Genomic DNA, 16,418 nt, shown 5'->3' on the forward strand with positions numbered 1-16,418 from the left:
GAAATGAAACCAGTAGTGCTTACTGTAAAAGACAGCAGCACTGTGCTATAAGTGGTTAGCATTGCTGTCTCAGTGCTGGGGTTATGGTCTCTGTGTTTGTGAGGGTTTCCTCTGGGTACTCCTGTTTTGGAGCATAGTACCAAAACATAGTGATAAGTTGTGGCAACAAATGACCCTGATAGTACTGTTATTCGATTGATTCAGTTATTCTCTATAAATATTTATATAGTACCAGCGTATTCCATTTTACAAATGTTAATAATACAGTAATAGAAGACTGGGTGATAGCAGATGATGGACGATGAGCTAAGATTAGGCATTATACTTAACTGTAACTTGCAATTTAACATGCAATAACAATAAAAGGAAACTTTTTGAACACAATTTTAATCATGCAGAAATGGACAAAATTTATGAGAATATTCAGACTGGTCTTGAGCACATTAATGTAAACATAAAAGTACAATTCTGTGTAATGGAAATGAATGAGTAAAATAAAAGTGAGAGTTAAAGCCTGCATTTAAAATTGTTTATAATTAGAAGTGAGCACTGAATCTCCCTGGCACAGATGTAAGCGAAAACAAAAGAAGCAAAATACAATGTACACTACTGTACACACTGTTTTAACAATTATATATTTGTTAGTAGATCTATTACTCAGCTCTGATTGGGAGATAATTATGCATTTGATTTTAAATCTTTTTCGGAGTTACTTTTATTTATCTAGCATCAATACGGGATATTGGGGACAGATTAGTACGATGGGGTATAGACGGGTCCAAAGGAGCCAGTGCACTTTAAATTTCTTCAACTGGGTGTGCTGTCATCTCCCCTCTATGCCGCCTCCCACAGGCAGTTTAGAAAAAAAGTGCCCTCAGGAGAGGATGCACACTCTGCAAGAGTTTTTTCTTCAATTTCTTTTAAACTTTGATTTCTTTCGGTATGCTGTTTGTGCAACAGCATAGCTGCGCCGTGGGAGTTGGGGGGGGGGGGGGGGGCGGTCACCGGCCTCTTGAAGTGCAGAGCCGCTTCCCCGCTGCAGGACCAGTGTCCTGAGGGACTGTTTGTTCAGCGGGGCACTGCGCCTTAGCTGTCGCAGCCGCAGCATGCCGCACACCCCTAACAAAGCCTGAAGGTGATCGTCGGTGGTGAGTACAAACCGGGGGCCCTCGCTAGGGGGGTCCCTCGGTTCACTGTGTGACAGAGGCACGGGTGAGGCTCACGGGGACCCACTGGATCCCCTGCGGGAGACTGGCTGGCGTTACTGTACCAAACATTTATGTGAGGCTACAAATGGTGTGGGAGACATGGCCAGTATAAACATTATTAGTAGCTCTGGCGCCATTACGGGGAGGGTGGGGGGGGTGGAGCTACATCAGAGCGGGCTCAGCGGCATTTTGGAGCCTTCCTCTGCATATGCAGCAGCCTCATACGGCTCCTCCACACGTTCACAGGATCACTGGTACCGGGTGTAGGGGAGGAGAGCCGCTATTGGCACACAGTTTACAGACAGTATCACCGTTATATATAAATACATAAAACGCTGACAGCCTCACTGGGGCTGTACAGCGTTGGGTGCGCTGGGGTCCTCACTTCTGTGTCTCCTCTCACATGCATTAGGGCAGGCTTGTATTGTAATCAGTCTGTGTTGTATGTGTATTGTATCTGTATTTCATAATGGTGAAACAGAAGTTATGCAGTGTATGTAATGCCAGATTCTCCCCTATTTCATCTGGCTCCATATCATGTGAGGAGTGTAGTCAGTCATCACAAAATGCTGATAACAATGTGGGGGAGAGTCTTTCTGGCTGGGGGCTATCAAAACTATGATGTCTGATATGTCATCTTAACTCACTGCCAATGAGGCTAACCTAGCTGCTAAGGCTGATGTTCCCCATCCCCCTATGTCTACTACAGGTGCACAAAAACGTGCTTTACCGGCAATCCTATCAGATACTGATGATGTACAGGATGATGGGGATGATGTGGGTCCCATTAGTGGGGATTCCACCCCTACACAGGGTATTGAACTCCTCATATTGGCTATACGGGATCTGTTACAGCTCCCCCTGGAGGATGCTACTAATCAGCAGTCGTTTTTCTTCCCACTGCACAACCTGACAGTCACATTTCCTGATTCCAAGGAATTGGATGATTTATTTAAATTAGCCTGGAAAAATCCAGATAAAAAAATATCAGGTGTCCGAAAGGTTTTAGCATACCTTCCCTTTTGCCCCTGAAGGCAGGAAATTCTGGGAAGAATCTCCAGTAGTAGACGTCTCAATCTCTCGCCTCTCTAAGAAGGCGGTGCTCCCAGTTCCGGAGTCCTTTACGGTAAAGTACCCGGGGGATTGGAAAATTGAGACCACTCTGAACTCTATCTACACTGCTGCAAGTGTAGCTCAAAGACCGGTCATTGCTGGATGACACATACAATTCATATGTGGGCTACTCAAATTCCAGAAGGTCTTTCGAGTGATATGACCTTAATTACTACTGTAACTTTCCTAAAACACATTCAGGACACGGCAAGAGTCCTCTGTGAATCCCTTAAAGAGATTGGCAATATTAATGCTAGGACCACTGCTATGGATGTGTCTGCACACAGAGCCATATGGTTGCGTCAGTGGATTGCAGATGCTGACTCCAAATGTAATGTGGAATCTCTCCCCTTCACAGGGGGATGACTTTTCGGAGGGGAGTTGGACGCATGGCTCTCCAAAGCTACTGCTAAGAAATCCACGTTTCTCAGTTCAGGGGCTCCGCCTGCTAGGCGTGCCTACCCAGGACCGTCTACTCAGTCCTTTCAGGCCTTCAGATTTCGATCTAGAGCCAGGGGAGCTTCCAACGCAGCTAGAGGCTCCAGAGGTAAGCCTAAGAAACCAACCGTTGCTGGTTCTCAAGAACAGAGCACCAGCTCAGCTTCCACAAAGACTTCGGCATGACAGTTCCCACCCACCCTTAGGGGATCTCGTGTTGATAGCTTGGTTACGTCACTGCAGCCATATCTGGGATGGTTCCTGTTACTACTGGCCATCAACAAGTTGGTCCAGTCCCAGGTTAATGTTCCAGTACCCCTGCTACAGCAAGGACAAGGTTACTACTCCAGTCTGTTGGTAGTGCCAAAACCAGACGGGTCTGTGAGACCCATTTTGAATCTGAAGTTCTTGAATCCTTACCTGAAGGTTTTCAAATTCAAGATGGAATCTTTGAGAGCGGTGATTGCAGGCTTGGAACACCAAGAATTCCTAGTGTCCCTGGATATCAAGGACGCTTACCTCCATATCCCAATATGGCCTCCTCATCAGGCCTATCTGTGGTTCGCCCTACTGAGTGATCACTACCAGTTTCAGGCGTTACCCTTCAGCCTGTCTACAGCTCCGAGGGTGTTCACGAAGTTGATGGCGGTAATGATGTTTCAACTCAGAGTCCAGTGGGTCAACATTGTCCCTTACCTGGATGATCTCCTGATAAAAGCGAGTTCCAGGAAGCTTCTACTGCTCCATATAGATCGCACTATCCAACTTCTGTCTCACTACGGGTGGATTCTCAATTTACAGAAGTCCCATCTGTTTCTGGGCTTGATACTGGATACTGTAGCTCAGAGAGTGTTCCTCCCAGAGGACAAAGTGAGAACACTTCAAGAAATGGTTTGCATGGTTCTCCATCCTGCTCGAGTTTCTATTCATCTTTGTATAAAATTGTTGGGAAAGATGATGGCCTCATACGAGGCAATACAGTTAGGAAGCTTCCATGCCAGACCCTTCCAATTGGACATCCTGATCAAGTGGTCCGGTTCCCATCTTCAGATGCACCGGATGATTCGGCTGTCACCCCAGGCCATGATTTCACTCCTGTGGTGGCTACAGTCTTCCAGCCTACTGGTGGGTCGATGCTTCAGGAAACAGGATTGAATACTCCTCACGACGGATGCAAGTCTGAGAGGATGGGGAGCTGTCACCCAGGGGGCACAGTTTAAGAGCAGGTGGTCTGCTCAAGAGGCCCTACTTCCTATCAACATACTGGAACTTTGGGCTATCTACAATGCTCCGATTCAGGCATCCCCTCTACTCCGGGATCAGGTGATTCAGGTTTAGTCGGACAACGCCACAGCAGTGGCGTGCATCATCAATCGACAAGGAGGGACAAAAAGCAAGGCCTGCATGCGAGAAGTGTCCAAAATACTTCTCTGGGGAAAAAGGAAATGAAAGAGCACAGTCTCAATTTTCATTCCAGGAGTGGACAACTGGGAAGCGGACTTCCTGAGTCGCCATGATCTCCACCCGGGGGAAATTACACCCTCAGGTGTTTCAACAGATCGTCGACAGGTGGGGATGCCCACAGATCGACATGATGGCGTCTCGCCTCAACAAGAAGCTTCGCTGCTCGCGAACCAGAGACCCTCAGGTCTGACATCGCCTTGGCCTTACCAGCTGGTCTACCTATTTCCTCCAATTCTGTTGATCCCAAGGTGCTCAAGCGGATCAGACATCACGAAGAACAAACAATCTTGATTGCACCGGATCGGCCACGGAGAGCGTGGTACGCGGCTCTTCTGGATATGTTCATAGAAGACCCTTGGCCTCTGCCACTAAGAAGGGAGCTTCTTCAGCAAGGACCGTTCGTCTACCCGGACTTACGGCGGCTTTGTTTGACGCCATGGAGGTTGAGCGGAACATCCTAGCTCACAAAGGTCTTTCCAAAAACGTAATTGCCACTATGGTGCAAGCCAGAAAACCTGTGACGTCAAAACACTATCATCATATCTGGAGAAGATATGTCTCTTGGTGCAAGGAACGCACATATCCATCTGCAGAATTCCACTTGGGAAGATTCCTTCGTTTCCTACCGTCTGGAGTGAATAAAGGCTAACATTTTGGATCCATTAAGGTCCAAATTTCAGCTCTTTCCGTCTTCTTCCAGAAGAAGTTGGCTATCTTGCCAGAAGTTCAGACCTTCTTGCAAGGGGTGCTTCACATACAACCTCCATTTGTGTCGCCTAAGGTGCCATTGGGATTGGAATGTGGTGTTACACTTTCTACAGTCCTCCTGGTTTGAACTTCTGCTGACGGTAAAAGACAAATACCTCACGTGGAAGACAGTGATGTTACTTGCCCTGGCTTCTGCTAGACGTGACTCAGAATTGGGGGCCTTATCGTGTAAAAGTCCATACTTAGTCTTTTACGAGGACAGAGCGGAGCTCAGGACTAGGCAGCAGTTCCTGCCGAAGGTGGTCTCCATGTTTCACTTGAATCAACCTCTTGTGATTCCGTCCAGTTCTGGCTCTTCTGCCCCTCTGGAGGCATTGGATACAGTGCGAGCCTTGAAGATCTATGTCAAGAGGGCGGCTCGGATCAGAAAGACAGATTACTTGTTCGTGCTGTGTGATGTGCAGAAAAAGGGTTGCCCTGCTTCAAAGCAGTCCATTGCTCGATGGATTCGGCAACAGGCCTATGTGTCGGCAGCCTTGCCGGTTCCGAAGTCTCTAAAGGCCCACTTTACTAGATTGTTGGGCTCCTTCTGGGTGGCTGCCGGGGAGTCTCAGCCTTGCAACTATGCCGAGCTGCTACCTGGTCGGGGAAGAACACCTTTGTGAGGTTCTACAAGTTTGGTACCCTGGCCAAAGAGGATACCCAGTTTGGGCAGGAGGTGCTGCAGATGTCTCTGCACGTTCCCGCCCATTCTGGAAGCTTTGTGACATCCCCATCATACTAATCTGCCCCCAATATCCCTACCGGTAAATCATTTTCTCGTAGTCCATAAGGGATATTGGGCACCCGCCTCTGTGCGGTGACTTTCTGCAGGTTCTCTGTTATGTGTTATCTGTTAAGCTGTTGCTTCTTCTGTTGCCAGCCGTTGCTGGCCCGGTTAAGTTATGGTGTGCTGGTGTGTAAATCTCACCACACTTTTCTCTAACGTCCTAGTGGATGCTGGGGACTCCGTCAGGACCATGGGGAATAGCGGCTCCGCAGGAGACAGGGCACAAAAGCAAGCTTTTAGGATCACATGGTGTGTACTGGCTCCTCCCCCTATGACCCTCCTCCAAGCCTCAGTTAGGTTTTTGTGCCCGTCCGAGCAGGGTGCAATCTAGGTGGCTCTCTTAAAGAGTTGCTTAGAAAAAGTTTTTAGGTTCTTTATTTTCAGTGAGTCCTGCTGGCAACAGGCTCACTGCATCGAGGGACTTAGGGGAGAGATTTTCAACTCACCTGCGTGCAGGATGGATTGGATTCTTAGGCTACTGGACATAGCTCCAGAGGGAGTCGGAACACAGGGCTCGCCCTGGGGTTCGTCCCGGAGCCGCACCGCCGACCCCCCTTGCAGATGCTGAAGATTGAAGAGGTCCGGAACCAGGCGGCAGAAGACTTTCAGTCTTCATCAGGTAGCGCACAGCACTGCAGCTGTGCGCCATTGTTGTCAGCACACTTCACACAGCGGTCACGGAGGGTGCAGGGCGCGGGGGGGGGCGCCCTGGGCAGCAATGTATAATACCTGTATGGCGAAAAATACATCACATATAGCCCTTGAGGCTATATGGATGTATTTAACCCCTGCCAGATATCACAAACTCTGGAGAAGAAGCCCGCCGAAAAGGGGGCGGGGCCTATTCTCCTCAGCACACAGCGCCATTTTCCCTCACAGAAATGCTGGTGGGAAGGCTCCCAAGCTCTCCCCTGCACTGCACTACAGAAACAGGGTTAAAACAGAGAGGGGGGGGGGCACTGATTTGGCGATATGTATATATATTAAAATGCTATAAGGGACACTTATATAAAGGTTGTCCCTGGATAATTATAGCGTTTTGGTGTGTGCTGGCAAACTCTCCCTCTGTCTCCCCAAAGGGCTAGTGGGTCCTGTCCTCTATCAGAGCATTCCCTATGTGTGTGCTGTATGTCGGTACGTGTGTGTCGACATGTATGAGGAAAATGTTGGTGAGGAGGCGGAGAAAATTGCCTGTAATGGTGATGTCACTCTCTAGGGAGTCGACACCGGAATGGATGGCTTATTTATGGAATTACGTGATAATGTCAACACGCTGCAAGCCGGTTGACGACATGAGAGGGCCGGCGAACAAATTAGTATCTGTCCAGGCGTCTCAAACACCGTCAGGGGCTGTAAAATGCCCATTTACCTCAGTCGGTCGACACAGACCCAGACACGGACACTGATTTCAGTGTCGACGGTGAAGAAACAAACGTATTTTCCTTTAGGGCCACACGTTAAGGGCATGAAGGAGGTGTTACATATTTCTGATACTCCAAGTACCACAAAAAAGGGTATTATGTGGGAGGTGAAAAAAACTACCTGTAGTTTTTCCTGAATCAGATAAATTAAATGAAGTGTGTGATGCGTGGGTTTCCCCCGATAGAAAATTATTGGCGGTATACCTTTTCCCGCCAGAAGTTAAGGCGCGTTGGGAAACACCCCTCAGGGTGGATAAGGCGCTCACACGCTTATCAGAACAAGTGGCGGTACCATCTACAGATAGGGCCGTACTTAAGGAGCCAGCTGATAGGAGGCTGAAAAATATCCTAAAAAGTATACACACACATGCTGGTGTAATACTGCGACCAGCGATCGCCTCAGCCTGGAGGTGCAGAGCTGAGGTGGCTTGGTCGGATTCCCTGACTAAAAATATTGATACCCTTGACAGGGACAGTATTTTATTGACTATAAAGCATTTAAAGGATGCATTTCTATATATGCGAGATGCGCAGAGGGATATTTGCACTCTGGCATCAAGAGTAAATGCGATGTCCATATCTGCAAGAATATGTTTATAGACACGACAGTGGTCAGGTGATGCAGATTCCAAACGGCACAAAGATGTATTGCCGTATAAAGGGGAGGAGTTATTTGGGGTCGGTCCATGGGACCTGGTGGCCACGGCAACTGCTGGAAAATCCACCGTTTTTTACCCTAAGTCACATCTCTACAGAAAAAGACACCGTCTTTTCAGCCTCAGTCCTTTCGTCCCTATAAGAGTCATATCTGCCCAGGGATAGAGGAAAGGGAAGAAGACTGCAGCAGGCAGCCCATTCCCAGAAACACCGCTTCTACCAAGTTCTCAGCATGACGCTGGGACCGTACAGGACCCCTGGATCCTACAAGTAGTATCCAAGGGGTACAGATTGGAATGTCGAGACGTTTCCCCCCTCGCAGGTTCCTGTAGTCTGCTGTACCAATATCTCCCTCCGACAGGGAGGCAGTATTGAAAACAATTCACAAGCTGTATTCCCAGCAGGTGATAATAAAATTACCCCTCCTACAACAAGGAAAGGGGTATTATTCCACACTATATGGTGGTACTGAAGCCAGAAGGCTAGGTGAGACCTATTCTAAATCTGAAAAATTTGAACACTTACAAGGGTTCAAATCCAGATGGAGTCACTCAGAGCAGTGATAGCGAACCGGGAACAAGGGGACTATATGGTGTCCCGGGACATCAGGGATGCTTACCTCCATGTCCCAAAATTTGCCTTTCTCACCAAGGGTACCTCAGGTTCGTGGTACAGAACTGTCACTATCAGTTTCAGACGATGCCGTTGGATTGTCCAAGGCACCCCGGGTCCTTACCAAGGTAATGACCGGAATGAGGATTCGTCTTCAAAGAAAATGGACGACCTCCTGATAAGAACAAGGTCCAGAGAACAGTTGGAGGTCGGAGTAGCACTATCTCAAGTAGTTCTACGACAGCACGGGTGGATTCTAAATATTCCAAAACCGCAGTTGTTCCGACGACACGTCTGCTGGTCCTAGGGATGATTCTGGACACAGTCCAGGAAAAGGTGTTTCTCCCAGAGGAGAAAGCCAGGGAGTTATCCGAGCTAATCGGGATCCTCCTAAAACCAGGAAAAGTGTCAGTGCATCATTGCACAAGAGTCCTGGTAAAAATGGTGGCTTATTACGAAGCGCTTCCATTCGGCAGATTTCACGCAAGAACTCTTCAGTGGGATCTGCTGGACAAATGGTCCGGATCGCATCTTCAGATGCATCAGCGGATAACCCTATATCCAAGGACAAGGGTGTCTCTCCTGTGGTGATTACAGAGTGCTCATCTTCTAGAGGGCCGCAGATTCGGCATTCAGGATTGGATGCTGGTGACCACGGAGGCCAGCCTGAGAGGCTGGGGAGCAGTCACACAGGGAAAAAATTTCCAGGGAGTGTGATCAAGTCTGGAGAATTCTCTCCACATAAATATACTGGAGCTAAGAGCAAATTTATAATGCTCTAAGCTTAGCAAGACCTCTGCTTCAAGGTCAGCCGGTATTGATCCAGTGGGATAACATCACGGCAGTCGCCCACGTAAACAGAAAGGGCGGCACAAGAAGCAGGAGGGCAGTGGCAAAACTGCAAGGATTTTTCGCTAGGCGGAAAATCATGTGATAGCACTGTCAGCAGTGTTCATTCCGGGAGTGGACGACTGGGAAGCAGACTTCCTCAGCAGGCACGACCTCCACCCGGGAGAGTGGGAACTTCATCGGGAAGTTTTCTGCATGATTGTGAACCGTTGGGAAAGACCAAAGGTGGACATGATGGCGTCCCGCCCGAACAAAAAACGGGACAGGTATTGCGCCAGGTCACGAGACCTTCAGGCGATAGCTGTGGACGTCCTGGTAACACCGTGGGTGTAACAGTCGGTGTATGTGTTCCCTCCTCTGCTTCTCATAACCAAGGTATTGAGAATTATAAGACGTAGAGGAGTAAGAACTTTACTCGTGGCTCCGGATTGGCCAAGAGGGACTTGGTACCCGGAACTTCAAGAGATGCTCACAGAGGACTAATGGCCTCGGGAGCTAAGAAGGGATTTGCTTTCAGCAAGTACCATGTCTGTTCCAAGAGGAACCGTGACATCTGCCTCTAAGAAAGGACCTGCTCCAGCAGGGACCTTGTCTGTTCCAAGACTTACCGCGACTGCGTTTGACGGCATGGCGGTTGAACGCCGGATCCTAAGGGAAAAGGCATTCCGGAAGAGGTCATACCTACCCTGGTAAAAGCCAGGAAGGAGGTGACCGCACAACGTTATCACCACAGGTGGTGAAAATATGTTGCGTGGGTGAGGCCAGGAAGGCCCCACGAAAAAATTTCAACTAGGTCGATTTCTGCACTTCCTGCAAACAGGAGTGTCTATGAGCCTCAAATTGGGGTCCATTAAGGTTCAAGTTTCGGCCCTGTAGATTTTCTTCCAGAAAGAATTGGCTTCAGTTCCTGAAGTCCAGACGTTTGTCAAGGGAGTATTGCATATACAGCCCCTTGTGTGCCTCCAGTGGCACCGTGGGATCTCAACGTAGTGCTGGGATTCCTCAAATCATATTGGTTTGAATCGCTCAAATCTGTGGATTTGAAATATCTCACATGGAAAGTGACCATGATGTGGCCCTGGCCTCGGCCAGGCGATTGTCAGAATTGGTGGTTTTGTCTTAAAAAAGCCCATATTTGATTTTCCATTCGGACAGGGCAGAACTGCGGACTCGTCCCCAGTTTCTTCCTAAGGTGGTGTCAGCGTTTCACCTGAAACAACCTATTGTGGTGCCTGCGGCTACTAGGGACTTGGAGGACTCCAAGTTGCTAGACGTTGTCGGGGCCCTAAAAATATATAGATATATATATATATATTTCCAGGACGGCTGGAGTCAGAAAGTCTGACTTGCTGTTTATATTGTATGCACCCAAAAAGCTGGGTGCTCCTGCTTCTAAGCAGACTATTGCTCGTTGGATTTGTAGTACAATTCAGCTTGCACATTCTGTGGCAGGCCTGCCACAGCCAAAATCTGTAAATGCCCATTCCACAAGGAAGGTGGGCTCATCTTGGGCGTATGCCCGAGGGGGTCTCGGCTTTAAAACTTTGCCGAGCAGCTACGTGGTCAGGGGGGAACACGTTTGTAAAATTCTACAAATTTGATACCCTGGCTGAGGAGGACCTGGAGTTCTCTCATTCGGTGCTGCAGAGTCATCCGCACTCTCCCGCCCGTTTGGGAGCTTTGGTATAATCCCCATGGTCCTGACGGAGTCCCCAGCATCCACTAGGACGTTAGAGAAAATAAGATTTTACTTACCGATAAATCTATTTCTCATAGTCCGTAGTGGATGCTGGGCGCCCATCCCAAGTGCGGATTGTCTGCATTACTTGTACATAGTTATTGTTACAAAAATCGGGTTATTATTGTTGTGAGCCATCTTTTTTAGAGGCTACTTCATTGTTATCATACTGTTAACTGGGTTCAGATCACAAGTTGTACGGTGTGATTGGTGTGGCTGGTATGAGTCTTACCCGGGATTCAAGATCCTTCCTTATTGTGTACGCTCGTCCGGGCACAGTACCTAACTGAGGCTTGGAGGAGGGTCATAGGGGGAGGAGCCAGTACACACCATGTGATCCTAAAAGCTTGCTTTTGTGCCCTGTCTCCTGCGGAGCCGCTATTCCCCATGGTCCTGACGGAGTCCCCAGCATCCACTACGGACTATGAGAAATAGATTTATCGGTAAGTAAAATCTTATTATTATTATGTTCCTTCTCTCAAGAATGTAATTTCTCCTTCGGGCACTGTTTACCTATACTGCCTGTGGGAGGGGTCATAGAGGGGAGGAGCCAGCACACCCAGTTGAAGAAATTTAAAATGCACTGGCTCCTTTGGACCCATCTATACCCCATCGTACTAATCTGTCTCCAATATCCCTTATGGACTACGAGAAAAGGATTTACCGGTAGGTATTAAAATCCTATTTTCTTATAAACTGACGTTTCCAATTTGTTTAATATTTTCTCAGTAAAAATAAACAGTAATAGTGTATCATTTATCGCTAAAGCTAACCCGTTAATGGTGGATTTAAAGCACTGTACGCATTGGCATTGCCAAAGGCCATCTTTGTTAATAACTTCAACTAATTTCTGTATACAAGGCATGTTGTGCAGCTTATGACAGTATTTCTTGTAGTTGGTCTACACTACATGGTCCCGCACTGTGCTGACTTTTCCTCTTTTTCCCTACACAGTTATGGCCCCTGGTCGAAATCAAACCCATGACTCATATGCTGTGAGGCAGCATTGCTAACCACTCTGCCATTATGGTCCTTATGTCACTTATTAGAAGATAACAGTAGAAAAGGCAGTGCAGTGCAGGGCCCTCGGGGTGATAAGGTGTGTGTTAAACCAACCATAGGAAGCTGCTCACCAGGGCCGGTGTTGGGGTTTTCGGCACCCCCTGCAAACTATAAATTTGCTCCCTCCCATATTTTACAAAGGGACAGCGTGCTGCAAAAAAGAGGTGTCATCTCACAAGGAAGGGGCATGGTCACACAATAGTACCCCCATTTCAAAGTACGCCACACAGTAGCACAATCTTATTCACATTACCCTACGCATAGTAGTGCTGTTTATACTCATAATGTCCCCCGTAGTGGTGCCGGTTATACACACAGCCCCTGTAGTAGCACCGCTTATACGCATAATAGCCCCTGTAGTAGCGCTCATTATATGCATAATAGTCCCTGTAGTAGCGCCGGTTATAAGCATAATAGTCCCTGTAATAGCGCCAGTTATACACATAATCAGTGGCGTAAATTCAAGCCAGGCGCCTGGAGGCAAGATAATGGTTGGTGCCCCCCTACCAACAAGCCAACCCCCGCAACACACAGAGACACATTCCCCTCACCACCAACATCCCAACCTCAGCAGCACTGAGAGACAAACTTCCCCTCTAACACCTCAACCTCAGCAGCTGTAGCACCCATAGTTACTTTCGCCTCAATCTAAGCAGTACCTAGAGCTACACTTACCCATACTTGACTACCTTTTAAGTCTCCTGTCCGGGAGAATCCCGAAGAGGAGACGCAGCAGGCAACTTTTGGGGCCGGGGGACCAACTGTGATGTCATTAGTCCCGTCAATTGGCGGAAATGACCGTGATTCACTGGTCCACGGGCAGGGGCGGGGCTAAATGATGAGATTAGCTCCGTCCCTTCAGTCGGCTGACGATAGCGTATTATTTTATCCTTATCCTGTCTACTTCACTGCGAAGTGGGTGGGATTATGCGCGATGCTGGAGAGTCACCTACCCTTCCGGGGCTGCGGGGGACTACCCGAAAAATCGGGAGCCTCCCGCAGCTTCCAGAAGGTTAGGCAAGTATGAATTTACCCCATATCCAACACCGCAGCAGCAACTAGAGAAACACTACCCCGCTTATTGCCCCAACCTCAGCAGCACCAAGAGACACAACTACCAGGGATTCAGTATGATATGCCGGCTGTCGGTATCCCGTCGGTCAGGAGACCGATGCTGGGATCCCGACAGCCAGAATACCGGGGGCTACCGCAGCATGTCCGCTTGCCACGCTTTAACCCCGGTGGCCCTCGAGTGGTGGCGTGGACCACCACTTGAGTGGGGATTCCGACCGCCGGTATTTCACCAAGTGTTGGCACTCTGCCATCGGTCGGGATCCCGGCAGCCGAAAAAATAAATGCCTCCCACTACCAGCCCTACCAACATCTCAGCAGCACCCAGAGATCTTCTATTGTTTTTGGAAAGGGATAAGGAGATAATGTTATGTCACTTCACACAGTGGAGGTTTCAAGCTGTGTGCTGGCACACAGGACATTATTGTAACACAACAGCAGCATGTTTAATGAATTCCAGCACAGACTCACAGATCAAAGAGTGGCTATCTCTGACCAAGAGGGTTTTACAGCACATAAATGAACTGCAACAATAAAACTAAGCAGTTATGGGGACGATTCAGACCCTGAGGCTGATGTGAAAAATTGCTATGAAGCGATTTCAACACAACTGCGCACACACGTATGCCGGTATGCGCAAGTGCAAGGACCTAAACTGCATTCTCTTCAGAACGCAGTTTAAGAGCTGGAGGAGGCGGGAACGGGGTGTCCATTTGCGGTGCAGGCCGCGGCGACTGTGTAACGTCACACACAGCTGCTGTAACTCTCAACATGGCGTAGGCAAAGGGCTACTCTAAACATGCGAAAGCATCACCGCCGTATGATGCTCTTGCATGTCTGCGGGGGAAGCTGATCCAGCATGCGTGGCGGGACTTGCCCTGTGCTGGGCGTCCCCCCACATGTCAAAGAATTGATTGTAAATGGGCGTTTTCTCACACATCTACGAGCAGCTCTGAATTAGGGCCTATATACCTTCCCATGTCACACACAGCATCAGCACACACATCTCTTTGCAGGGACGTATAGCTACTGCCTGACTCCAAAGGGTTAATCATGAGTCAGCTTGCCAGAGACCATAGTAAATCACTGAAGGGGACTCTGCAGCAGTTAGTGTAATGGTGAGGAATGCAGGCTGCCCTGTCGCATCTTTAGTCAGGTGTGGTTCATCAAATCGACAGTATCTAGGTCGACAATGTTTAGGTCGACCACTATAGGTCGACAGTCACTAGGTCGACATGGATGGAAGGTCGACAGGGTTTCTAGGTCGACATGTGCTAGGCGGCAGGTCTAAAGGTCGACATGAGGATTTTTTTTTTGTGTCGCTCGGCACAGATTACCGTTCCAATCGTAGTCCAAGTGGATCGTTAAGTATGAAAAAATTCAAAAAAAGAAAAAAAAAAAGTGAAAAACTCATGTCGACCTTTAGACCTGTCGACCTAGCACATGTCGACCTAGAAACCCCATCGACCTTCCATCCATGTCGACCTAGTGACTGTCGACCTATAGTGGTTGACCTAAACATTGTCGACCTAGACAGTGTCGACCTAGACAGTGTCGATCTTCAGACCGGATCCACTTTAGTCACAGGATCACATAATGCATATTGCATTGATCAATGGGGGTAATTCTGAGTTGATCACAGCAGAAAGTTTGTTAGCAATTGGGCAAAACCATGGTGGTCATTCCGAGTTGATTGCAGCAGCAATTTTGTTAGCAATTGGGCAAAACCATGTGCACTGCAGGGAAGGCAGATTTAACATGTGCAGAGAGAGTTAGATTTGGGTGGGGTGTGTTCAATCTGCAATCTAATTTGCAGTGTAAAAATAAAGCAGCCAGTTTTTACCCTGCACAGAAATAAAATAACCCACCCAAATCTAACTCTCTCTGTACATGTTAAATCTGCCTCCCCTGCAGTGCACATGGTTTTGCCCAATTGCTAACTAAATTCCTGCTGCGATCAACTTGGAATTACCCCCCATGTGCACTGCAGGAGGGGCAGATTTCACATGTGCAGAGAGAGTTAGATTTGGGTGGGTTATTTTGTTTCTGTGCAGGGTAAATACTGGCTGCTTTATTTTTACATTGCAATTTAGATTTCAGTTTGAACACACCCCACCCAAATCTAACTCTCTCTGCACATGTTATATCTGCCTCCCCTGCAGTGCACATGGTTTTGCCCAACTGCTAACAAAGTTCCTGCTGCGATCAACTCAGAATTATGCCCAATGTCTGCAGTTTTGAATTTGCCGCCTTCATGTCTCCTGAGTCTCAGCTGTGAATTCTCTGATTATTGTCTCTGGCACCGCACGCACAGTGCAATTGCACTTTTTTACAAAATGTGGTGCCATGGCTAGTAATGTGCCCCCTAATGCCCCAGAACAGCCCTGTACCTTTCTGTTAGCAATTTCTACTGCTGATTTCAGCCTCAGCTGGGGTGCTCTGCTGTGATGCACAGGGGGTCCATATCGGCTGCAGCTCTCATGTCTGCATGTTGAAACAGGGACTGTGACCGCTGCATAATGCAGAGAGTGTCGTTGTGACCGCTGCATAATGCAGAGAGTGTCGCTGTGACCGCTGCATAATGCAGAGAGTGTCGCTGTGACCGCTGCATAATGCAGAGAGTGTCGTTGTGACCGCTGCATAATGCAGAGAGTGTCGCTGTGACCGCTGCATAATGCAGAGAGTGTCGCTGTGACCGCTGCATAATGCAGAGAGTGTCGCTGTGACCGCTGCATAATGCAGAGAGTGTCGCTGTGACCGCTGCATAATGCAGAGAGTGTCGCTGTGACCGCTGCATAATGCAGAGAGTGACGCTGTGACCGCTGCATAATGCAGAGAGTGTCGCTGTGACCGCTGCATAATGCAGAGAGTGTCGCTGTGACCGCTGCATAATGCAGAGAGTGTCGCTGTGACCGCTGCATAATGCAGAGAGTGTCGCTGTGACCGCTGCATAATGCAGAGAGTGTCGCTGTGACCGCTGCATAATGCAGAGAGTGACGCTGTGACCGCTGCATAATGCAGAGAGTGTCGCTGTGACCGCTGCATAATGCAGAGAGTGTCGCTGTGACCGCTGCATAATGCAGAGAGTGTCGCTGTGACCGCTGCATAATGCAGAGAGTGTCGCTGTGACCGCTGCATAATGCAGAGAGTGTCGCTGTGACCGCTGCATAATGCAGAGAGTGTCGCTGTGACCGCTGCATAATGCAGAGAGTGTCGCTGTGACCGCTGCATAATGCAGAGAGTGTCGC

At 48.5% G+C, this 16,418-nt stretch overlaps 1 protein-coding gene across 1 annotated transcript in view; it reads left to right on the plus strand.

Moving 5' to 3' along the window:
- CPNE8 (copine 8) overlaps positions 1 to 16,418 on the plus strand; it is a 684,333-nt gene that overhangs the window by 242,175 nt on the left and 425,740 nt on the right. The window lies entirely within an intron of this gene.

This window comes from Pseudophryne corroboree, chromosome 6, assembly GCF_028390025.1.
Source record: "Pseudophryne corroboree isolate aPseCor3 chromosome 6, aPseCor3.hap2, whole genome shotgun sequence".
Classification (NCBI taxonomy): Eukaryota; Metazoa; Chordata; class Amphibia; order Anura; family Myobatrachidae; genus Pseudophryne; species Pseudophryne corroboree.